This window comes from Humulus lupulus, chromosome 3 (assembly GCF_963169125.1).
Source record: "Humulus lupulus chromosome 3, drHumLupu1.1, whole genome shotgun sequence".
NCBI classification, from domain to species: domain Eukaryota; kingdom Viridiplantae; phylum Streptophyta; class Magnoliopsida; order Rosales; family Cannabaceae; genus Humulus; species Humulus lupulus.
Genome location: NC_084795.1, coordinates 177,193,261 through 177,219,474, shown reverse-complemented (window position 1 = coordinate 177,219,474; position 26,214 = coordinate 177,193,261). Strand labels below are relative to the sequence as shown.

Genomic DNA, 26,214 nt, shown 5'->3' with positions numbered 1-26,214 from the left:
TGAATATATAATGAGAATTTAAACTTATCTAAATATTAAAATAATATGAAAAATTTGTTATAATATCTATTACAATAACACTTTTTATAAGTAAAGAATTTTGTTATGCAAACTTCATTCTATAACACAAATAATGTGATATACTAAAGTGTAGTATAACACAAATTTATAAGTATTGAAATGTGTTATATAATCGACTATAAATAATATAATTAAACACTTATCTATTTATTAAAATAACACAGAAAGTGTGTTATCGTTGATAGTATAATGACACATCTGTATAACAATGATAAAGTGTTATGTAAAGTACCTTGACCTACGATAACATAGTCGGTCTTAACACATCAAAAAGTGTTATGGTATGTTTTGATAACACATTTTTGGTCTTATTAAAAGCATTTTTTCTTGTAGTGGAGATTACCCCCAAAACAGAAGTTTATGTTCCTCTTTTTATTTTTTTTATTTTTACCCTAACAGAGTTGAAAATCAATTTAGCAGAGGTTATATAAGCTAGAAGCTAAAAGTTAGATAAGAAAATGAGATAAAAATATTTCTATACAATTTTATTGTGACAGTTTTGTCTCCATGAAGTTTAATAGAAAGGTCCAATTATTATGAGACGTGTCTAGAATCCATTATTTTTTTCCCTCTTCTTTTTTTATATAATTCTTTTGGCTGCTCCTTCTCATGATTAATTCAGTATTGATTATATTTTTTAGCTCATTACAAGTGTTGAATCACAAATATTCAACACTTGCAAATATTTGGATAAAGTTTAGTTCACTCATTCTCTATTCTCTCTGATGAATGTGGTGCTATTTGGAGAGACCAGTGATAAGGAACACAACATAATGAAAATTTCATCTGTTTTCCATAATGGAGTTTTATTGTATTGTATGTATTTGGTTTTGATTCATGTTAGGGTGATTGGTGCAGGATAATTGGCCTTCTGTGATGTTTGCAATGGCAGGAGGGGTGGTACTTAGCCTTGGAAATCTCGCAACTCAGTATGCTTGGGCTTTTGTTGGCTTATCAGTCATAGAAGTGATCACCGCAAGCATAACAGTTGTTATAGGTCCTTTCATTCTCTCTCTCTCTCTCTCTGACCATTTCTAAATGTTGATGTTTGTCTGTGTTGCTCTTATAGATACTGAATTTTTTGCTTCTGTTGCGATCTTTAATGGTGACAGGAACAACCTTGAATTACTTTTTAGATAATAGAATTAATAGAGCCGAGATCCTTTTCCCTGGCGTTGGCTGCTTCTTGGTTGCAGTTTGCATTGCTTCTGCTGTCCACTCATCTAATGCAGCTAATAATAAAGAAAAGCTTGAAGGTTTTTCATCTAAAGAAGGGTATGTTTCATTCATTAAATGTTAAGGTTATCAAAGAATTATCTTGTTTTTATTCATTTCTAAAAAGAAAAATTTCAAGCTTGTTGAGTGATGCAATTTTTACTTAATTGTTTTGTTTGATGGTGCACTTAAGGATAATGAGAATCAGCAGAAAACTAGTTTTACCACTATAGATGGCACTCTAAAAGACAATAATTTTCAGTATGGAAAATCAATTAAAATTCTCACATTTAGATGAAAAATGATAATCTTGGGTTGGAAAAATACTACACAACAATATTTTGACGTTCATCACCTGACATTCAAATCCAAACATCTCGGATTCTCTATCACATTAATAATTATAACTCTTGCTACAGGTGTTTGGGAAAAGCACTCTCATATGACTGTCCATATGTTTCTTTGCTGGTGTTTGCTTTTCTCTAGTCTCACCAGCATTCAACTTGGCAACAAATGATCAATGGCATACATTGAAAGATGGGGTTCCTCACTTGGTTGTCTACACTGCATTCTTTTACTTCTCAGTATCTTGTTTTGTCCTTGCTATAATCCTCACATCACATTCCTTTACTACTCTGTGCTGGACTTACCCAAACATCATTCAAGGCTTATATGAGTGACTGGAATGGTAGAGGCTGGGCCTTAATGGCTGGTCTGCTCTGCGGGTTTGGAAATGGTCTCTAATTCATGGGAGGCCATGCAGCAGGGTATGCTACAGCAGATGTTGTTCAGGTTGGTTCAAATATATGTTTTTGTCTTGATTCCAAACTTTTCTTTTATGGGATAAACTTGTTTGTGCAAAATTTCAACTAAACCAAAATGTGCATCACATACTAATATGGACTTTTTTGGGGTGGTGATTGGTAGGCACTTCCACTAGTAAGCACTTTCTGGGAAATTCTTTTGTTTGGAGAATACAGAAAATCATCAAGAAGAACATATATATTGCTAGTAAGTATGTTGTCTATGTTTATTGTGGCTGTTGCTGTTCTTATGGCATCATCAGGGCATCGAAAGTAGGAGCCAGTTGCATACACAACCCTTTGCCTTTGTTTTTGGGTAGTGTTTTGTGTAAAGCAATAAGTTGGCCTGTGGTTTGATAATACCGATGAGGATGCATTAACAAACTATATGAGAAGTTGTTGGTTCAATCAATAGTATTATGATAGTATTATTTGATTGATTTGATAGTGAAGATGAGAAAGACAAAATGATCATGGGGCCAATTTGAATTAAAATTATGCACCATTTAATTAAAGTTCTAAGGTCACTTGAGTATAGATAGTTGTAGTAATGTGTGTAATATAATATCTTCATTATTATTCAAACTCAATTATTGTAAATTTGGTTGTGTCATGATATTATTGACTTTTTTAGATGAATGATATGATATTTCATGACCTCATTAGTTTTTCTTTTATGTTTTGTTTACTAGATTCAACAAGTGAAGTGCAAAATAAAATCTTATTTGGAAGGCTTTGGTGTGCTGACATTTGGAAGATCATGAATTCCTACCTTTACTTTTGAATATGCAAACTTTTAAAAACTATTTTGTTGACTATTGTGAGAATATTTTGTTTATGTTAATTAGGCAGTGTTGAATATCTTAAGACTTTTGGATTGTTTTTAAGATAATCTTGAATGTATTTTGACACAATTATTTGGTTATATGTGTTATGAACCATATAATTGGTACTCAAATATATTTGTACAATGTTAAGGGTGTCTTAAATATATTAAATGAAGTGGGTTTGAATTAAAGCAATAAAAATGATTATAATGTACAGGTTTATATAATAATAATTCAAGCTTATCCAAATATTATAATAATACAAAAAATGTGTTATTGTATCTTTTACAATAACACTGGTTTATAAGCATAAAATTATGTTATGCAAACTATTTTCTATAACGCAGAAAGTGTGTTATTATAAAGTATCATAACACTACTTTATAAGTACAAAATAGTGTTATATAATCTATTTATAAATAGCATAATGAAACACTTATCTAACTATTAAAATAACACAACAAAAGTGTTATCGTAGGCTATACCATAACACATGTCTATAGCTATGGAAAAGTGTTATGCAAAGTGCTCCGACAAACTATAACACCGCTTTCTTTAACACATCAAAAAGTGTTATGGTATATATTTGATAATACTTTTTCAGTCTTATTGAAAGTATTTTTTCTTATAGTGTGATGCTAGGGAGCAAGTTAGCAGGAAAGTCACAACGAGACCTAGTACCCGACTCGGGGTGAGTCAAGGGGTATTTTTGGTATCTGGTGCATTACCAAGTTATCGGGTAATGGGAATAAATATTTGAGGAAATAATCAGAGTTAGTGAGATTTTGAGGGAATTTTAGGGATTTTGACCATTTTTCCCTCAGTGACATTTTTGGTACATCGAGCGTCGAGATTTTCTTAAGGTTACTTGAACCCTAAGGAAACCACACAAACACCAAAATAGAGGAAAAACACGCCAACTCTCTCATTGCTCTCTCTCTCTCTCTCTCTCTCTCTCTCTCTCTCTCTTTCTTGTTCACACACTCTCTTTATTTTTGTTGGGAATTCTTGCGATCTAGGAGGAATCGAGGGTATCTTAGGCTCGTGATTGCATGGGGAGAAACTTAGCATCATTTAGGGAAACTGAGTTAATGATTTCCAACCTTATATCTCTTTGTTTCTCTACTTTTTAGTTAAGTTCTGGAGTTTAGAAACTCATTTCTGAATTTTGAGGTTTGATGAGGTTTTGGCCAAGTTTAGCCTTGGATGTTGTGTGTTTTGAGGTGCTGAGTTGATTGGTAACTTTACCTTGGGGATTTAGCTATGTTTGGATAGGTTTTTGTGGATTTTGGCTTGAAGAAAATAGGGAAATTTCTGAGTTTTCATGTCGAGTCATGACCCTATTCATGGGGAGCCGCGACTCTCATGAACGTGAGGGAGAAGGAGGTGTCGGACCTCCATTTGAGTCGCGGCGCTAGTAGGGGTGCGTTGTGGCTCATGTAGTCTAAAGGAGAGCCTTGGGCTCTCTAACTTGGGGCAGGCTGCGACTATTTTGTTTTGAGTCGCGACGCTTGAAGGGCTTTTGAGCCCCGGAAGGGTTTTTAGTGCGAGAACTCAAACCTAAGGGCTTAGTATCGACCCTACTACCAGTTTAGTAGAATTCGACGTCCCAGAGGCTAGGACTCGATCCATAAGCCTTTATTCGCTCATTTTTAACAGGATTTTGTATTATGGTTATGACTAGGTCATCGCAAGGGGCTCGGAACAAGGATTATGCTCGAGGGTCGTTCTTAATATATGTTGCACTTAGATCTAAGGTAAGAAAATTACACCCAATACGTGATATATATGATTAGGGCTTGGCTCGGTTGTTGATTATAACTATGAGTAGGGTTCAGGGACTTGAGAATGAACGTGATTAAGTTATGTTTGTGCTCATTGATTAAACATGCTTGAATGCTCTGTGTCTGGATAGTTGCTTAAAAATTGTTTGCAATGCCTGCGTAGTTAGGGCTCGAGCTCATTAAGGAACGTGGTTATTACTATGTTTGTATATAATTGACAGAGATATATGCCTAATATGTATGCATACTTGTATTGTCTAAAGTTTGCGTATTTGTATCTGTATCTTTTTTTCTGGTGATCTAAATACTTAGTTAAGGCCTTGACTTATTAGTTAAGGCCTTGACTTATTAGTCAAGGGCAACAATAGCGCGCTATGAGCTGGTCGAGAGGCTAAGGCCCAATCAAGGAAGTACTATTACATTGGTCGACCCTATGGTCGTAGAAAAGAAATTCTTGGCTAGCTCTATGACTAGTCACTTAGAGCTAAGGGCAAGGGCCCCAGGTGACTCTATGGTCACATAGCTAGGGCATAGGGCCCCGGGTTGACTCTATGGTCATCTATTCAGGGCAGTAGGCCTCAGAATTATCCAATGATCATTTATTTGTCATTGTGTGCATGCATGAGTAGGTTATTACTGCCGGGCATACTAGATCTGTATCTGGAATTTGTATTTACTGTTCATACACATGTTTAAGTTTTCTTGCTGAGCCTTGGGTCACGGGTGCTAAGTGGTGCAGGTAAGGAGAAAGGAAAGCTAGACCAACCATGAGTTGGAGAGCTTCAGTGGCGGTATGTACAAATGCGGCTGCTCGACCCCCACGGTCGAGGATATCTCAGAGGAACTAGAGTTGTATCCCTTATTTTGCCTCTTAGGCCGGTTGGTTGTAACTTTTGATTTGTATATACCCTTTTAAACATATGTTTGTAACATTTTGGGATCCCATGTATGTATTAAAATTTTTAATGAAAAATTAATGTTTCCTTTTACCAAGAATTTTAACCCTAACCCTTGACATTAACCCTAGTTACACGTTTATAACCAAGTGACTTGATTAGAATGTTTGACACTATTTAAAGTACACATTGTAATGGCCCATGATTAGGAGGACGTACAGCCAGGACATTCCGCTCAGACATGTTGTGACAGATCCTGTTAGGCCTGGATATGGTGTCCCACTGACACCTCGCTAGAATCATAGAAACCCTGGCCAGGGGGCCAACAGGAGAAATGTCTCTGCCAACCGAGGACAAGGGATCAATGTCTCGGTTAATAATTAATATCTCGACTCCTAGGGGGAAACAGAAGTAGGATACCTTGAGGACAGTGGTCGCCACCAAGCATAGTCGGATCTACAAGATGACTTTAATACTCGTAGGGGCAGGACGATTCCCAAGGACAATCCTGGGAGACAACAACAATCGGACCTCCGAGACGACCTTAATGCTCGGAGGAGAGAACATCCGGCATAAAGTGCCAATAAAAATTGTGACCCTCTCTGCACAATATTATAAAGTCTGAAAAGGATAATGCTGGAGATGGCTCGGAGACAAGGTCACGCCTTATACTCCGAGGAGGAGGATGGAGAGCCTTGTACTCCCCACATTGTGGCGACTCCACTACCTCGAGGCTTTAAAATTCCAAACATCAATTCACACAATGGAGGCATGGACTCCATCGACCATCTCTCAAAGTTTAATAGATTGATGTCGGCCCACTGCGTCTCTGAGGATGCCAAGTGCCACGTTTTCCCCTTGACCTTGATAGGACCAGCTGATGAATGGTTCAAGAAGCAGAAACTCGGATCCATTCACTCCTAGCACAAACTCTCCTCCTCCTTCCGAAGAACATTCATAGCTGCACGAAAGGTGAATTTTGAGGTCAATGCTTTGGCCAACATAAATCAGGGACTGCTTGAAAGCCTTAAAGCGTACATAAAACTCTTTAATGAAGAGGCAGCTCGGACCAAGAGGGTCGATGATGGGCAACAGCTGATGGCCCTACAAGCTGGCATCCGAGTAGGTTCCCCACTATGGGATGACCTCTAGCGAAGAGGATGCCACAGGCTCGACGACTTCATACGTTGAGCACAAGAGTACATTAACTAGGAGGAGGCCCAGATTGGAGCGTTCGGAGTATAACCTCATTTCCCCGATCTGTTATTCCCAAACTTCGTGTCTCCGAGAACCAAGTACTCACCATACACTACAAGTCAAACAAGTGTTATGAGCGCTCTGCAGTTCAGCCCTGCTACCCAACCAGCTGGTTTAAAAGCTATGCCAAATATTGGTTTCAATGCCACCCCGACAGGCTAGGGAGCAGCTCCCACTAGATATAGTGCTTTTCAGCCTACATTCAATGTTGGAAGCACAACTCCGGCCCAGTCCACAACACCCAATGAGACCCATAGCGAGGGAAAAGTCAAGGGCAAGAAGCCCAAGAGAACTGGAGCAGCTCTCGACGAGAAATGCGCTCCACAGTACTCCAAGTACACAAACCTGGTGGATACTTGGGAGAATATTTTCCTGGACTGAGCAGCAGGTCCACTATTGAAAACTGCCGCCTATGCGGAGGGATCGAAAGAAGAGAGATTCCACCAAGTTTTGCAGGTTTCACAATGATGTGGGGGCACCACAAAAATGAGTGCAGGAAACTTAGAGATGAGATTGAAAGTCTCATCAAACTGGGGTTCCTCCACCAGTATGCTAGGACCGGCACCTGTCCAGGCCAGGCTTCGACTGCAGGATTTCCTCAACAACTGGTTCCTTGGCCCCTAGTCCAAGTGCCTGCAACCCTGCAACAGCAGGTAGCCCATGGACCTCCCCCGTTGAATAGGAGAGAAGGGACTATCTCCGGAGGACCCCTTCTGGGGGACACCTTCAAGGGCTCGCAGAATTGGTATGCGCAAGCCCTTAACCATGAAGATGAGGTGTTGGTGTTAACCTAGTTATCAACATAGAAGCCCCGAATGACTGACCAATTCATCACCTTCCCTGAGGATGATACTCGGAGGGTGCATTTTCCCCACCACAATCCTTTGGTAGTCGAGAGCCAAATTTCCAACAAGATTATGGCCAGGATTCTGGTGGACAGCGAAATTTTAGTGAACATCCTATTTGATTCAGCCTATGAGAAGGTTGGGTTGACTGTTGGTGACCTGTCCCCGTGCACCTCCACTCTTTGCGAGTTTTTGAGGGAAGGTCTCATTCAAATGGGGCAAATTAAACTACCAGTGACACATGGAGAAAAGCCTCATCAGGCCTTCAAATACTGTACTTTTATGGTCGTGGACTGCTCCTCTACATACAACACTATCCTGGGGTGTCCAACCCTAGTGGAGTTTGGAGTGGTTACCTCCATACGCCATCTGTGCATGAAATTCCTTACTAAGGAAAACATAGGCACAGTCCGTGGGAACCAGAAGGAAGCCAGAATGGGCAACAATGTGTCCCTCAAGCATCTTGTGATGGTAATTGAGGCTGCCCCCGAACAGTCCCCTCTCGAGGAGATGGAGGTCCAGGCTGTTCAAGAGGAAAGGGATTCCAATGAGTTGGACCCCAGAGTCTATGAAGAGAGGGCTATCGAGCCCATGGAAGAGATGGAGGAGGTAATCTTTGATGCCTCCGTCCCAAATAGAAAAGCAAAGCCCGGGAAAGATCTTAAGGCAGATGTCCGAGCATCCTTAATGAATTTTCTAAAGGATAATCAAGACGTGCTTACTTGGTCTCACTCCAACATGACATGCATTGATATGAACATCATATGTCACACCTTGAACATCGATCCTAACATTGCTACTATACAGCAAAAGCAGAGAACGATTGACCAAAATTGAGGTTTTGGCTTTGAAGGCAGAGGTGGACAAGCTTCTCGCGAACGGGTTCATCCAAGAAGCTCAGTACCCAAAGTGGGTGTCTAACCCAGTCTTGGTGCCCAAGCCGAATGAAACTTGGAGGACCTGTATAGATTTCTCCAACCTCAACAAATACTGCCCAAAGGATTGCTTTCCTTTTTCCAAGAGCGATCAGATGGTCGACCCTACCTCCGAGTATGAGTTGATGTCCTTTATGGATGCATACTCGGGGTATAATTGGATTTCCATGCATGTTGCCGATCAGGAGTATAACATCTCCAGGATGGACAAATGAGTATATTGCTACAACATGATGTCCATCAAGCTTAAGAATGCTGACACCACTTATTAGAGATTGGTAAACTGGATGTTCAAGAACTAGGTGGGCTGGAACATGGAGGTTTACATAAATGACATGCTAGTAAAATCTAGGACAGCTTCCGACCACGTGAGAGATCTGGCAGAAGTGTTCTCTGTCCTCCGCAAGTTTAAGATGAAGTTGAATCCCCAGAAGTGCACTTTTGGAGTTGCCTCCAGGAAGTTCTTGGGCTTCATAGTTAACGCTCGTGGGATAGATCCAGAGAAGATCAAGGCCTTGGCAAAAATTCCATCCCCCAAAAGCATAAATACGTACAAATCCTCACCAGGAGGATAGCAGCGCTTAGTCGCTTTGTCTCCAAGGCAATGGAAAAAGTGCATTTTGTTCTTCAACATCCTCCGAGGAGGTCAAATATTCAAATGGACAGAGGAGTACGAGCAAGAATTCTAGCAACTGAAGGCGCATATGGCAAATCCACCTATCCTGTCAAAGCTTGTGGATGGAGAACCAATCTTTGGCTACATGGCTATCTTGAAGAATGCCATTGGTGCAACCTTTGTTCGCGGAGAAGGTCATGTTCAACACCCGGTCTATTATGTGAGTAAGAGACTCCTCGGAGTGGAGACTAGGTATCCACTTATAGAGAAGCTAACTTTTTGCCTAATGGCTGCTTCTCAGAAGCTAAGGCCCTACTTCCAGATGCATCCCATCAAGGTCCTCACTAACCAGCCCTTGCGGCAAGTCCTCCAGAATTAGGAGTCCTCAGGGAGACTCTTAGCAGTGGGTGATTGAACTAATTCAGTTTGACATCACTTATCAAATGAGGATTGCCATCAAGGGACAAGCATTGACAGACTTCATAACTGAATGTACGAGGACGCATGAGTGACCTGGGGATGCCCCGGTGATCAGGCCCATGTGGAAGTTGCATGTAGATGGGTCCTCCAATGAGAATGGGGTAGGAGCGGGTCTAGTCTTGGTATCCCCTGAAGGGCACATGGTCTACAGTGCCCTAAGGTTTGGGTTTGACGCCTCTAACAATAAGGCTGAATACGAGGACCGTATTTCTGGACTCCGAGTGGCTCAATTACTGAAGGCTGGGAGCCTTGAGATTTTCAGTGATTCTAAGGTTGTAGTGAATTAGGTGCTCGGAGAATACCAAGCTCGGGGAACAAAGATGGTCACATATTTAGCAAAGGCCTAAAAGATGCTACACAACATCAAGAGATTTTCCATCCAATAAGTGCCAAGGGAACAAAACTCTAATGATGATGCCCTGGCCAAGCTAGCTATCACCAAGGATGCTGAGTTAATCAACATGGTAACGATTGTCTACTTAGCCACCCCTAGCATCTCAGTTTCTGAGGAGGAAGAAGTAGTCCAGCCTTAAGACGGTTGGATGGAGCCTATTCTGAAGTACTTAGTCTCTGGAGAGTTACCGCAAGACAAGAAAGCACCTCGGAAGTTGCTTTACCAAGTGCCTTGATTTGTGATCATGGATAGAAGCTATACAGGCGAGGATATTCATTACCCCTTCTCCGGTGTGTGTCCAAGCAAGAAGCTAGCCTTATACTCCGAGAAGTACATGAAGGCTTTTGCGGGGACTATTATGATCGGTTAAATACAAAAAGATAAGTGTTAAAATACAAGCTAGGTATAAACACTTAGTAAATTTCACATAGTGAAGATGTGAAATTTGAGCTTCAATTGTAGGCACTTTAAAAATGCATTTTTTGGTCAAAAGTGATGAATGAAGGTATCTAAGGGTTCCCAAAAGTTTTGTAGCATTTGGATAATTTTTAGGACCTTTGGAAGTGTCCAAAAGTAGAGAGGGTGGTGATGCGTCGCCACCCAAGTTGCGTAGCATTGTCTGATGCATAGGGTTTAAAAAATCCCTAACAGGCGATGCACCGCTTGTATGTAGGTGACGTATCACCTGCATGTAGACGACGTGTCACCTACTGGAGTACGTACAAGTTATGTAAATAACTCTAAATGACGTGTTTTACAAGCCTAATCCTATTGGTTAGACCTAATGATGGTGCCTACTCTATATAAGGGTTAAAATAATGTTTTGGAAGACTTGATCACTCTCTCCAATCCCTCTTTACCGTTTCTCTCTCTCTCTCTCTCTAGCTCTAAGAATCTCAAATTTTCTCCAAGAACTCTCAAAGAAAGTGCTTGACTTTGTGAGTTTAAGGCTTATTCAATCTCAATCTTCATTTCCTCCTAGAATGGCCTCAAGCATGGTGGCTAGGAAATAGAGTATTAGGACGATGTTAAGAAACTTCTATAAGCCTTGGTTTTCTGATTTTGCATTGTTCTAAGGAGTTGCTCAAAGTGGTGGTTTTACTAGGGTTTTGAAGGTTCATCAAGGTTGAAGAAGACCATTCACAAACTTGGGTTTGCATAAGCTTTCTCAATCTTTATTTAGTCTTTGCCAATCAATTTTTTGTGTAGATTCTAAATATTGAGGTGGTGTTATCTCACTCTCCCCTTACAGAGACCACTCCGGGGGGCATAGCCTCGCCAAGAAAATCATGAGACAAGGGTACTTCTGGCCCACTATGAATGATGATGCGATGGACAACATCAGGAAGTACGACAAGTGCCAACACTTTGCCAACATACCCTAAGCTCCTTTGAATGAGCTCACCCAAATGACATGTCCTTGGCCCTTCCCAGTCTAGGGGATTGAGCTTATTGTATCCTTGCCCACTGGAAAAGGGAGGAGTGAAGTATGCTATTGTGGCAGTCGATTACTTCATGGAATGGGTCGAAGCTGAACCTCTCGCTACAATCACTTCCAAGAAGGAACTAGACTACATCATTGAGAATATCGTTTGCCGCTACGGGCTCCGAGGAAGATTGTCCCAGACAATGGCCTGCAATTCAAAAGTGAACTATTCATAGACTTCTGTCAAAGGCATGGAGTTATGAAGAGCTTTTCCTTTGCAGTCCACCTGCAAGAAAACAGACAGGCGGAAGCTGCCAACAAGACACTTAAGGTCACCCTAAAGAAAAGGATGGAGCAAGCGAAAGGCGCCTGGCCCAAGGAGCTGCCTAAGTCATTGTGGAGCTACCATACCACTGCTATGACTTCTACCAGCCACTCGCCATTCTGCATGGCCTACGGATATGAAGCCATACTCCCAGTCTAGGCAGAAATCTCCACACACCGCGAGATATGTATGATCTGACCATGAACCACGCTTTACTTTGAGAATCTTTGGACCTTGTGGAGGAGCTCTGTGAAACCTAATAGCTTTGAGTAGCATCCTAGCAACAAAAAATGGATAGATATTTCAACTCTAAAGTGAAGGATAAGAAGTTTAGGGTTGGAGATTTTGTGTTGCGGAGATTCTTCTTAGCCACTCGAGATCCTGGTCCTGGAGTATTGGGCCCTAATTGGGAAGGCCTGTATCAGGTCGAGAGCATCGTGTGTCTAGGGACATACAAACTGGTCCGACTATGTGGGGAGTTGGTGCCCCACGTCTGGAATGCCGAGCACCTTGGCCAATATTACCAGTAATATAAGCAATGTATTTTCTAAATTTTGCAGTCATTTTGTAGCCTACGGGTGCAATTAATGGAAATCGTGTGTGTAGAACATGATAGATGAAATTCAGAGAAACTGCTTGTAGTTGAAATTTTAATTTAGTAATTTCACATCACGAGGTGTACCCGCTCGCTGGCCTAGCCAGGTGGACACATACAAGTCTCTGATCACTTGGGGAGCATAGCTGGGTCTCCTTTCTGGATAGCTGCTTGCGGGACGTGACCTAGGAAGCTATGCTTGACATGAATTGAGCAAACCTAGTGTCAAGGTCAGCGTAAGTAGGCTGAGAAACCAAGTAACCTACGGGTGGAGAACTTGAGTTATGTCCCAAGGACCAACTACGAGCTCCCAACATCTGATGGGCGAATGGACCCCCAAGTCATTTATACTCAGGGGAAACTCTGTCCGACATAACCTCTTAGGGACCACGAGCCCAGAGTAGCACTGAGCAACCTAGGATGCTAAGCTCATCATGAGCGGAGCAGGCCTAGTTTCACAACCTAGGGAATCAACCCTAGCACTGGAAAAAATCCAAGTAACACAAGAGCGAATTCGAGGTTATCTCCCGAGGTCCATTCGCTAGAGATGCAACTAACCAATTCCAAAATCTCAAAAAGTGAACGGCAGCCCAAGGCAACAGTACTTGGGCCTAAGCTTCACGTTACCAAAAACTTGACCACCCATACTCGCGGAGCAATACCTAGGAAACTAACCTTGTCACGAGAGGAGTAAGCCTGACATCAAGGCTGGCGAGAATGGATCAACCTAGTGAGATCTAGTGTTAGTAAAAGCTAAAATACCCACTTAATGGGTGAACTGAGTTATTTCCTGAGGGCTGTGCACCTGAGGAGTATTAACCAGCTTTTAAGCACCGAGTCCTTAGTGCTCGAGTGCAAGCATCAAGTTGCCAAAAACATGACCACAAGGCCCAGCCTAGAAGGGCAGAGAACTTGACCCACATCCTTGGGACTATGAGCCCGAGGACTGGCTACGGGTTCTCGATTTACAAAAAACTGAGTAATATTTACTCTGGGGCGGAGCTGTAAGATGGACCTAGTGTACCTTCCCGAGGACTACGAGCCTAAGGAGTAACACTATGTCTTTGAACCCTAAGTAAGATTGACCTCCTAAGACCTGAGTTGTTGGAACTTGTGGGTATAAGGATATGTCAAGTGCTTCCACTCGACAGCACACTAAAGTTACTCCTGAGGACTGTGGGCCTAGGGAACAACACTAAGTGCCTATAAGTGTCATAATACTAGGTGAGTCGATGAGACTTGAGCACAAGTCCCTAGTTGAGCCAACTAGGGTAGTAAAGTCCTAAATCTCCAAGGTTAAGGCCCATGAGTAGTGGACATATAAAGGTATAAAATTCTCGTGGTGTTATGTTATGTTGAGTTAGATAAACCTTGCCAAATTTATAAGACCAAATTGCACAATTATTAAATGCTACAAATGTGTCGATTGATAAAGCTCGCCCGCAGGAACCTCTGTCACGAGTTTGATCACGAGATCAACTTCAAGAGTTTTTCCTGCTACCGTGGTCTCTTGCGCCTTGGCCTCGTGTGCTCGAAGATGCTCCTCGAGCGGCCATGAGATCGTCTACCATCTCACGGGAGACCTCCTCCACGGCTTGGGTGCGGCCCTCTGCATCATCCAATAACTTTGAGGAAGTATCCTCGAGTGTCTGTAACTTGGACCGCTCCATGGATAATTAGGTCTCTAGCTCAGAGGCGTGACTCTTTTTGTCCTCCATGGTCTTTTAGTGTCGCGAGTGCTCCTCCAGGGGAACTGAGTTATCCCTGAGCTCCTAGAGCTCAAAGGACCTCATTGTGACGACGTCCTAGAGTCTCTGACAAAATCTCACTGTCTGCACGACAAAAGAAATTAGTTAGAAGGGAAGGCGCGACTAAAAAAGAGAACTTGGAAAAATTGTAGGTAGCTTACTTGCAAAGCGACAAAACAATAGGTCGTGAGGAGTGATATTTTGTTATCACTGCCACAATGGACGAAGTTGTAACGTGGCATCTTGCCAAGGGACCCCACCAATCCTTGGAAAAGCTCTGCCACCAATAAGGTCTTCCGATCACCGAACCTCCCCTCTAGGAGGGGCTCCAGCTCCTCGTGACTAAGAGGAGGCAGCGAGGTCTGCGGCCTGTGTTTGCGCAAGTACTCAGCCAGTTCCCCTGGTCGATACAGGCTTTGAAGTATACAACCACCCACTTATGCTTCTCCAGCTCTTCTCCTTAGAAGTGTTCAAGGAAGATAATAAGGCGAGGTGTTCAAGCTGGAGGACCACCAGACACCTCGAAAGAAAATATTTCCTTTCCGTTTTGAGAAGACCCTGCATCGCGTGTAAGGGATCCCTCTAGGTCAATGACCTCGGTAGACACCACTGGTTCCGCAAGGTGGATCAGTGGAGCAGGCGCCGGTGACACAGAGGCTGTCGGGGTTGTAGGATCATCCGTGGTGTGATCGGGACTTCAATTTGAGAGGGCCTCTATACCCTCTGGTGTTTTCCCGGATGAATTCAGACATGCCCATGATGTTTGCAAAAGAAAGCACCTTGTTAGTACTCGAGGCAAGAAAAGATAGAAAAATTATAAAGCATAAGATATAAAATGCATGTAAGTGAGTAGAATCTCCTCGAGAGCCCCACCGCTATAAGGCTCCCCCAGGTGAAGAACGGAGTAGCAACCTCACGGATTAGTTAGCCAATCTCCTGCGTGGTGTTGGTCTCATATTGGAAAAACCACCCGATGTGCATGTACGTCACCTCATCTAGAGGCACAATTACTCAGAGGGGAAGTTTTATCTTCGGGTGGCAAAGGAAAACATTGATAAGGTATTGGTAATCCTAGAAGTCCTCCTCCGTCCATTGGCACTCTGAGACCTGCCCGCATTCGAGGAGTGATGGAGAAATCCATGTGTGGTCGGGACTAACTCCCTCCCCTAAATGCTTAGCATGATAAAGGGTTATGGGGGATTTACTTTGAGGCATGGAAGAGGATTCTATCCCCACCTTCAGCTCTGCCTCAAAATCCTCATCCTCTTGGGCCTCTGCAGTAACATGTACGGTGAGCACTGTTTCCATGTGCTCCTCGCGTATTCTCTAGTTTTACCAAAGAAGCGCTCACCCCACCACATACTCCATGTGTAGCTTTGCGTCCTCCAGTGATTTCTTCGAGTCGCAGAAGCTGGACAGACTCACAGAGCTTATGCGTTGAACCTCCTGTAGAAGCTCATACTAGCGCAGATGAGCCTCTGTGTTGAGGAAGGCAAGGCTCATCTTCTCATCGGGGAGGTTTTCCATCTTCTGGAACCTCTCATGGTAGGCATCCATGTGAGGAGTGCAGCAAAAATGACCTACAAAATACTCAACTCCTAAGGACCACCCACAAGGGGAGGACAACTTATCGAACTTCAAGGTGAAACTTACCAACCCTGGCAAAGTCTAGGAGTAGGGTGGGATTGGTCCGCGTTGGGAAGCCACTTGTCCAGAAGAAGTGGTATTTTTAGTCCCACTCGTGGCTCTCATTTCCACTCGGAGGCTTGTACGACAAACCCGGTTACGTATACTTCATCAAAGTATAGTACCTATCGTGGTTATCCCTCTTCGGGCAGGCTCGAAAGCTATAGACATAGATGATCTCTGTCGGGGAAGGGGCAGGCCAGTCCTGCCTCCTGTACAAAACGAACAGTCCTGATAGCACCCGATATCCATTTGGAGATTGATAGAGGGGAGCTATGCCAACGAACTTCAAAAATCCAGCTAGTACTGGTGGAGCGATAGGGTGGCTCCCATCTAGAGGTGAGAGGCGCTCCATGCTCCGAGGCCGTGGATGCTCTCGTGCGCCCTCTCGATCTCCTGAGACAAGCACGCTAGCATGTTCCTTGTATCCACTTCGTGGTAAGAGAGGATCTTGTTAAGAACTCCCCAGTGCCTTAGCTTGCTCGGGAGCTCCTCCACCTCGAAGCCATCGGTAGAATAGGTTTCATCCCCTAGCAATGGACCCATACTGGCCTCTTCCTCTAAATGCCAACTCAGGCGAGCCTTTGTTCCATTGAAGCTTTGTTTTCCCTCACTACGAGGGCCTTGCTATGATTCGTAGCCTTCTACTTCCTCTTCTCGGGGAGTCATCCTGCATCCCGAGCCATCTCCAAGATCTCGTTGTCGAAGTAGTAAAATCCTTGTTGGAGGAGGTGATGTAGCTCCTCGGACATCTAAAACAAAACCAACCATTTAGCGCCTTGATTAGAAGGAAAACACGTCAAAATGAAAGACCCTAAAACTAGTGCTCAGGGAATGGAAAAGAAAGAATGCTAAGGGACTAGGGTATCTTCGGAACCAACCGATTGGTGCCGAAGAACACCACCGGAGTTTATGAACCTTGCTAAAATCTAGAAAATAAAGGACTGGGGTGTCCTCAGAACCAACAGATTGGTGCCGAAGAACACCACCGGAGTTCATGAACCTCGTCGGAATCAAGAAATTTTAAAAATTATGGTCGAATGCCCAGAGGCACAAAAAAGAACGCATAAAGAGTAGAACAGGCCATTTTGACCACTTTAAACGTCAAAATGAGCCTGAAAAGAGGTCAAAAAGACCTATAAATGCCAAAAACATCAAAGCCATAACCCTGCAACCATACACTCGACAAAATAAAACTTATAAATAAGAACAGGCCGAACATGCTTCTTGTTGTTTAACCAGAAGAACGAGGATTCTCTCCAACCATCCAGGTCATCAAAGACGCAGATTTCAGTGAGGGTTTCAGGTTTTGGAAGTGGTAAAACTTTGGGACAAGTTTGAGAGCTCTGATACTTTTCAAATTTCAAATAACCAAGATGATTGTGTGAGGGGTGGTTCTCGAGTTTTATACTCAAAGAACTGAGGGTGGAAGCAACTCTACGTCGACCGTTGATCACCTATGGGGTAGACACTCGAGCGTGATCTAACGGTCATGATTATGATAACTCTAAGGCATGGATCGTGATTATTAGCATGGGAAAAGGTAGCCTCAGATGCAGGGCGAAAGGACGCTTTGAGTATGGATTGGACGTCTTGGGAGTGGAACAGACTCCTTATTAATTGCACCGAATGATGAGCAAGCAATGGGGATCCAACACTTGGTTCTACGTTCTTCGAATGTGACATCATGAAGAGCTCAAGAGCCACCTCTCGAGGACCCTTGAAATTACTCCCCTCAGATTAAGTCTCCACTATCCGAAGACAAGTGAAAACTTGGGGGTCAAATGTTGTCCGTGATTTCATCATTAGACATGTGGTAGTCATTAGAGAATTAATTAGGCTCCTCGGGAGGATATTTGTAATTAATGATATTAATGAGCTTCAGCCCCGATAAACAGGGCCAGGATACCATTGAAAAATGGTTCACAACTTTTGTAATCAGAACAATATATACGCGGCCTGAGAAAACCTCCATTGAAGCTTTCCATTTTAAGCTTCAAGAACTCTAATACTAAAGGCTCGTGGACTAGGGTTGTTTTATAACTTGAACAACGTAAAACCTTAGTGTTTATCTTCATAATTTTCTCTAAAATTCTTTTATTAAATTGATAGCGAAAAAGGCAGTCAACTCTAATATTTTAAAACTTGTTAATAATTTCCAAGTAACTTCAAACCTCAGGCTCGTATTTAAAAAATAAACAAGTAAATGCTGGTATTTTACATTTCATGTCTACTTGATAAAAAATTATCAGCTTCTCTCAAATGAATGCTCAAGATTTTATCTGGGTGATCTTCTATTTTCTTGATTTTTCCTCCCAAGCTCAGGCTCTGACTTTGAGTCTTCAAAATAGTACATTTCTATGAAGAAAAGCAACTTGCATTTTAACACCATTATATAAAACTGACACCAACCCAATCGAAAGTAACCATCAAAATAGGTATCTAATTCCAATTAAATCATAATTTCCAACACAACCTTATTACCACCAAAATACAAAATTGAAGATAGCAAAATCAATAAATTTGTTCCGAAAGATACAATATTTTTGCAATTTAGAGTAAAATTACTATTTCTAACAATGTAAACAACTTACAAACTTCAAGATCGCTACTACATAATTCAGTATTGTGCAAGAGGCATGCGAAGAGACTAGAAGCGTGAGATAAGGCCAATTTACTTGGGTTGCAGAAGCTGCTTTGAGTTATATCATAAAGTCTCAGGGTAACAACCATCCCAGATTTGTCAACAAAAACTGACTTTTCAAACAAAAATAATAATTAACTAGCAAGTATTTCTGAATTATTCAGGGAATATCGTGTCATGAGACAACTAACCATAGAAAGAAAAGCAAAATTGATTGATATTTGATCTGAGTTCTAAAATGATTAGCGTGCACAGATATAACAAATCTGGTTTATCTATATATACAACAGATGGTTCTACAAAGAAAAATGCAGCACACTTAAGAGCATATGGTATTTAAATTTTCTTCGGTCAAGATTTTTACACTTGTTGAATGTTGCTAAGATAAATGTTACTTACATAACAATTTATTGCATATAAATATACATAAAGATATATTCATTTGTTTTGCTTGGATAATATGCAATAAATTGCATGACTATTGCTACATGGCTATTTCTTTTTACCCTTTTTGTTTTTGAAAGTAGTTATTAAGATAAATCTTCAATTGTACTCTCCTTTTTTTAATTCACTTCCTCATACTTCTGTCTTTTCATATCTTTATTCAAACTTAACTAGTCATATCATTTTTCTCTTTGAGCAGAGTGAGCAAGGTACACCATAATGTGTGTATACGCATGCATAAATAAATAACACTAAAGGCTTTTAGGCATCTAATTGATCTAACATAAAATTGTTAACAACCATTTGTCTTACACCTAACAACTTAATCTGCTTACATTTTATATCTTTTAATCTCAAACCAACTAAACTACAAAGTTTGGAACTTTGGATTGTAGTTTGAAAATCTGTAATTTTCTATATATTGTTTCTGTATGTAAAAACTTTTGACACATCTAAAAGTGGAAAATGGTCTAGCACAATTGAGAAAAGAAAAAGAAAACCACTCTTTGGTGGTTGCATTATTTCCAATCAAAGACTGCTGACCAAGATTCACAATCATCTTTGCTATGTGAAACAAAACCATGTGTTTTTCTTTTTTGCTATAACTCAATTCTTTTTCTTACTTCAAATATATAACTGTTATCCAGATTTCCGGATAGCGTTTAGATTGATGTCCTCGGGGAAGCAGAATTATCGATGTCTTTCACGGTAGGTGACCAGAGCTCGTGGATTAACAGAAAGGCTTCGCCTCTCCCGTTTAGTGTCCAGATTACTCTTCCAAGCAAACACAACATGGAAACTCGTCAACCCTCCCGGACTCCCGAAGGGGTATCCTTCGGGGAAGCCCCTTCCAGGAGAAGCTCTTCGAGTGGTCTCCGCGGAAACAGTTCCGTGCCTCGCACGGAACAAAGCCAAACGGTCGAGTCCTGGAGGAGGCATATTTGGAATGATATCCGCCTGACACAGGATCCCGCCTGACACGCCCGTCAGGTCAAAGCCGCACACATCCCAGCACGCCTAAGGGTACCTTTTCGCCTACTTTTACGCTGACAACTTGGAAAAGACGGCTGACTTTGTTTGTTCCCCATACTTTCACGTAAATATACCCACATAGAGTCTTGTAGCCATGCTACTACAGTAATTGTATCCCTATTTATGGCTGGTGTAATTAAGACTCATGTACGTAGAGAAAAACCCTAATCTGAAACCCTAGCTATAAAGACCCCTTCATTTTACAAGAAGGGGGACGGCCAACAAATCACATAGCAAAAACTCTACTAAAATCTCTCTATCTTCATCTTCTTCAAGAGAACCTGAGAGAAACACTGTGAGTGTGTGAAGTTCTTGTGCACCAGCCATCTTACTGTAACCTTTTCCAAGTATAATAACATCGACTCGTGGACTAGGGCTTGTTAACGCCTGAACCACGTAAAAACACTGTTTGTTTAGTTACATTTCAGCATTTCTACAGTTCTTATCTTTTTATTATTCTGTTTGTATTCGTTTCCGAAAAACTTGGTAAACATTTTGGTGCTTTCATTGAGAGCTGTAGGAAGTTGTTAGTCAGCTCTTTTTCTGTGTACGTTTTTTGTATTCACTTCGTGCTAAAGAGATGGTGACTACGAGAAAATCCGCTGTTGACAAAAATGCTACGGTCAACCCCGATACCGTGATGGAAGATGCGGTACAAAACGAACCCTTGGACTACCAAGGTGAAGGCCCGACATCCCGCCAGGATCGGGTCAGTACTGAAGATACGACATACTTAGAAGACGAAGAAGAGTATGTCCAAGACGGTTATTACAAGGACGGCTGCTACTATGAGAAGGACCCAGAACTGGTCCAAGTAGCCGAAGAACTGGAGGTCACCAAAGCCAAGCTTGCTGAGCAGGAGCGCCTCTCCGAAAAAATGCAGCGCATGATGGAGCGCCTCCAAAGCAAGTTCGGAGACCTAGGCGACTCGGACGAGGACGCCTCTGTTTTAGGTGGTGCTGATGCCGCTATGCCGGATCCAGCCGCTGCTGGACCATCTGAAGCCGCCCCTAAAAAGGGCAAAGAAAAAGTTGGAGAGCCTGTACGCGCTGACGCCCCTGCACCTCCTAAAGGCGTGAATCACAAGGCCGACTGCCCCCCCCCCCCCCCCCCCGCGCACAGAAGGTCTCTGGCGCTCCTAAGCCCAGACGTCCTTCAGCCCCAAGGGGGCACTCCGTGCCTAAAGGGCCCGGTGCTAAGGCACCCAGGCCTAGGGGAAGGAACAACCGCCCCAGTGATTCCGTCAATCAGGACGGTCGGGCTGCGAACTCGCACTTCGAAGATAGCTGGTCCACGGTGGACCTAAGAAGAAGGTTGGAGGCCAAGTATGAAAAGGCCAAAGGAGAAAAGGCCCGGCCTCGCGGAGATGACCTCCGAAATCATATTAATGACAAGCTCCGGGGACGTGACCTCCCGGAGAGTGATACGAAGAGGCTCGAGGAACAGATTGCTGCCTTGACCAAGCTGGTCCGGAAGCAAAGTGGGGCCCTGTCAGACTCTGAGGAGGAAGACCCGGAACCATGTATTCGGAGGATCGCGGAAACGTCCCTCCCGGATAACTTCAAAATGCCCCACATAGAATTATATGATGGGAGGACAGACCCGCGTACCCACCTAGCTAAATACAACAAAATGATGCAAGTGGCGCGTGTCAGTGAGGACGCCAAATGCATGTGCTTCTCACTCACCCTTACCAAGTCCGCGGAGGACTGGTGGAAAAGGTTAGCTCCCGGATCAATCCACAGTTGGAAGGAGCTACAGTCCGCATTCAGGAGGCAGTTTATTGCTGCCCGCGACCACGACATGGAGGTTGGTTCCTTAACCAACATCAAGCAGCAACCCACTGAGAACCTCAAAGCTTTCATTCAGAGAATGATGGAAGCTGCTGCAAAGACCAAGGTCAGCGATGACATGAAGCTGATCGCCCTTCAATCGGGCCTTACTGTCGGCTCCCTGCTATGGGGGGAAATTCAGAGGAGACGGGCAGAAACGCTGTCCGAATTCATGTCAAAGGCTCAGGGAATCATCAACCTTGAGGATGCCTACCAGCAGGCCTTTGGAGTTCCCCCAGCTCCAACGCCTTCCGTGACTGCGCCGAGCTTTGCTTCGCAAGCTCCCGCACCAGCCCTCACGCTTCCGGGAGCCCAATTCACTCCAAGTGTGTATGGGCCTTCCGCGTCTGCTCAGACGCCGAGTCAAACCCATTTCTCTGGGTACGGAGCTGTAAAAACCGGATGTAGTATCGCTCCTGGCATGCCGCAGCCGCAAGCGGAAGCCCCAGAACGAAATTTGAGCCAATCGCGGAGCAAACGAAGCGGAAGAAACTCCAACCAGGGAGACCATTCAAAGAAGCCCTGGAAGGACTATGAGCCCAAGTTCACGGAATATACCAGTTTGATAGACTCGCGAGAGAATGTCTATCGGGCGACCTGTAATATGGTCAACTACAGGAAGCCCCCGAAAGTGTCTCACGGAGGAAGGCGTCCGCGAGACTCCAATAAAAGGTGTGACTTCCATGGAGACGTGGGGCACACCATGAACGAGTGCCTTCAGCTGAAGGATGAGATCGAGTCCCTGGCAAGAGCGGGACACCTCGGTCAGTGGGTGAGGATACCCATTATCTATCCCGGACAGGGGGTAGTTCACGGAGCTGCATATTCCCCGGGACAGAGGGGGACCGCTAGCGCTCCTGGAGCCGGTCACCCCCAAGCTCCCGGGTCTCAGTTCCCAGCGCTTCCTGCTCCAGCCGCTCCGGCACCCATTGCCTTGTTGGCTCCAGGGCCTGGCAACCCATATCCGCCCGGCCTTGCTCCGCCACCCGTTGACGGACACGTGGCCACAATTTCCGGAGGACCGCACCTTGCCGGAAGCACCCGCAACTCCCAGAAGAGGTACTTGAGGGAGTTAGAACACACCGGGGAGATGTGCGCCTTGGTTCAATCACCTGCTCAACGTCCCCGAATGATGGATCTTCCCATCACCTTCACGGAGGACGATGCTCGACATGTGCACTTCCCCCACAACGATCCCCTCGTGGTGGAAGCCCAGATTGCCAATAAGAAGGTCTCACGGATCTTGGTCGATAACGGAAGCTCCGTAAACATCCTCTTCAAAGCGGCCTTCCACGCGATCGGATTAACCGAGACAGACCTGGCCCCATGCCCCATCCAGCTTCAAGGGTGCAATGGGGACGCACTCATGCCATTGGGCAAAATTCAACTTCCAGTCACCCTCAGAGGAGAAAGCGACGCTTGTGCCTTCAAGCACAGCACATTCGTGGTGGTCGACTGCCCCACGGCGTATAATGCCATCTTAGGCCGACCGGTCCTAATCGATTGTGGGGCCATAACCTCGATACGCCACTTATGCTTGAAGTTTCCATGCGACGATGGGCGTATTGGCACCCTCCGAGGAGACCAATGAAGTGCACGGAGCTGTTATAATGTCTCCGTCCGATCCGTCTACACGGTCCAGGAGACGTTTGCTGCCATTCCTTTGGCAGAAGAATTACCAGAAACTGGGGGTGCTCAGGAGGCATACTTTGACGAACTCGACCCAAGAGTGGGAATCGAGAAAGCAATAGAGCCGATGGAGGAAGTCGAAGAGGTGATCCTCAACCCGGGAGAACCCACCAAAGTCATTCAGGTGGGGAAAAACCTGCCATCGGCCATTCGAGATAAAATCGTGGCCACTGTGAAGAATAATCAGGATATCCTGGCATGGTGCCACGCTGATATGACGGGGATTAATCCTAATGTTGCGTGCCATGCACTCAACATAGACCCATCTGCAACTCCAATTCGCCAAAAGAGGAGGCCGTTAGACCCAGTGAGGGCCGAAGCCGTCAAAGCTGAAGTGGACAAGTTGATGTCCATAGGCTTTCTCCAGGAGTCGCACTATCCCGTGTGGTTGGCCAACCCAGTTCTGGTCCCGAAACCCGATGGGTCCTGGAGAATGTGCATTGACTTCACGGACCTAAACAAGGCCTGCCCGAAAGATTGTTTCCCTCTTCCGCGAATCGATCAGATGGTAGACGCTACTTCCGGGTACGAACTCTTATCCTTCATGGATGCGTACTCCGGATACAACCAGATCAAGATGCATGTCGCGGACCAGGAACACACCAGCTTCCTCACGGACAAAGGTGTCTACTGTTACGTGGTCATGCCTTTCGGTTTGAAGAATGCTGGGGCGACGTACCAGCGTCTAGTAAACAGAATGTTCAAGGACCAACTGGGGAGGAACATGGAGGTGTACGTGGATGACATGTTGGTAAAGTCCAAGACCTCCGGGGACCACAGTGACGACCTTGAGGAAGCTTTCGCCGTGATCCGAAAGTACGGGATGAAACTGAATCCAAAGAAATGTACTTTCGGGGTCTCGTCTGGGAAGTTCCTCGGTTTCATTGTCAGCTCCCGCGGAGTGGAAGCCAACCCTGAGAAAATAAAGGCGTTCATAGATATGCCTTCCCCCCGGAAACATAAGGATGTCCAGAGCGTTACCGGAAGGATAGCTGCTCTCAGCCGCTTCGTATCCAAGGCCACTGACAAGTGTATCCCCTTCTTCAATGTGTTGCGAGGAAACAAGAAGTTCGAGTGGACCCCCGAATGCGAAGCAGCCTTCCAACACCTCAAAGAACATTTAACCCAAGCTCCCATTCTATCCAAACCTGTCGAAGGAGAGGCGTTGTTCTTATACTTAGCTGTGACTGAGCACGCAGTGAGTGCCGCTCTCGTCCGGGAAGATGGCCGTATCCAGCTCCCTGTGTATTACGTAAGCAAGAGGTTATTGGACGCCGAGTCCAGATATTCAATGATCGAGAAACTCTCCCTCTGCTTGCTAATTGCTTCACGGAAGCTGAGGCCATATTTCCAGGCGCACACCATCAAAGTACTCACCAACCACCCTCTCCGACAAGTCTTGCAGAAGCCCGAGTCTTCTGGCAGATTGCTTAAGTGGGCCATGGAACTGAGCCAGTTCGACGTCCACTACCAACCACGTGTTTCCATAAAAGGTCAAGCTCTCGCGGACTTTATTGTGGAATGCTCGGGAATGAATGACCTCCCGGAAGATCCTGTCCCGAAACTTCCCACCTGGAAGGTCTATGTAGACGGAGCCTCAAATGAAAAAGGAGCTGGAGCAGGGGTCATCCTAATATCTCCCCAAGGGCATCAGCACCAGAGCGCCATCCGTTTCGCGTTCCCAGCATCCAACAACGAGGCAGAACACGAAGCCATGTTAGCTGGATTACGACTGGCCAGAGAAGTCGGAGCCCAAAAAATCGAAGTATACAGCGACTCCCTACTTGTGGTAAACCAACCCAGACGAAAGGTGAAAGAATGGCTGCCTACGTGTCTCTCTCCCGTGACCTACTGCAGCATTTCAAAGGCTACCAAATCCGTCAGGTCCCCCGGGACCAGAACTCACTCGCGGACACGCTGGCCAAGCTTGCAACGGACCCGGAGATTGAACAGTATGGCCTAGTCACCATCGGGCACTTAGAAGCCCCCAGTACTGAGACACGAAGGATAAACGCCATCATCGACCATTCCCACTCCTGGATAGGACCCATCCTCAGATTTCTCACCACCGGAGAGCTCCCCACTGATAAAGCTGACGCAAGGAAGCTCCAATATCAAGCTCCCCGATACGTGGTTATGGATGGAAATCTTTACCGCAGGGGGTTGTCCATACCCTTCCTTAGGTGTGTTGCCGGAACCGAAGTCAGCACCATCATCCATGAGGTTCACGGAGGCTTCTGTGGCGATCATACCTCCGGGCTGAGCCTCTCCAAAAAGATCCTTCGACAAGGATACTTCTGGCCCACCATGAAGAAGGATTGTGTGGATTATGTAAGGAAATGTGAGCAGTGCCAGAGGTACGCCAAGGTTCCGCGAGCGCCGCCTACAGAAATTACCCTAATGACCAGCCCCTGGCCGTTCGCCGTTTGGGGCATTGACCTAGTAGGTTCCCTCCCAACTGGAAAGGGTGGAGTGAAGTACGCCATAGTCGCAGTAGACTACTTCACCAAATGGGCTGAAGCTGAACCTACGAACTCGGTCACATCTAAAAAAGCACTGGACTTTGTCATTAGAAATATAGTGTGTCGTTTTGGGCTTCCACGAAAAATTGTGTCCGACAACGGAAAGCAATTTGACAGTGAACACTTCACGAACTTCTG

The 26,214-nt window shown here is 44.4% G+C and overlaps 1 pseudogene; it reads left to right on the top strand.

Moving 5' to 3' along the window:
- Positions 1-668: 668 nt before the first annotated feature.
- Positions 669-2,376, top strand: LOC133821452 (ureide permease 1-like; annotated as a pseudogene).
- The last annotated feature ends 23,838 nt before the right edge of the window (positions 2,377-26,214 follow it).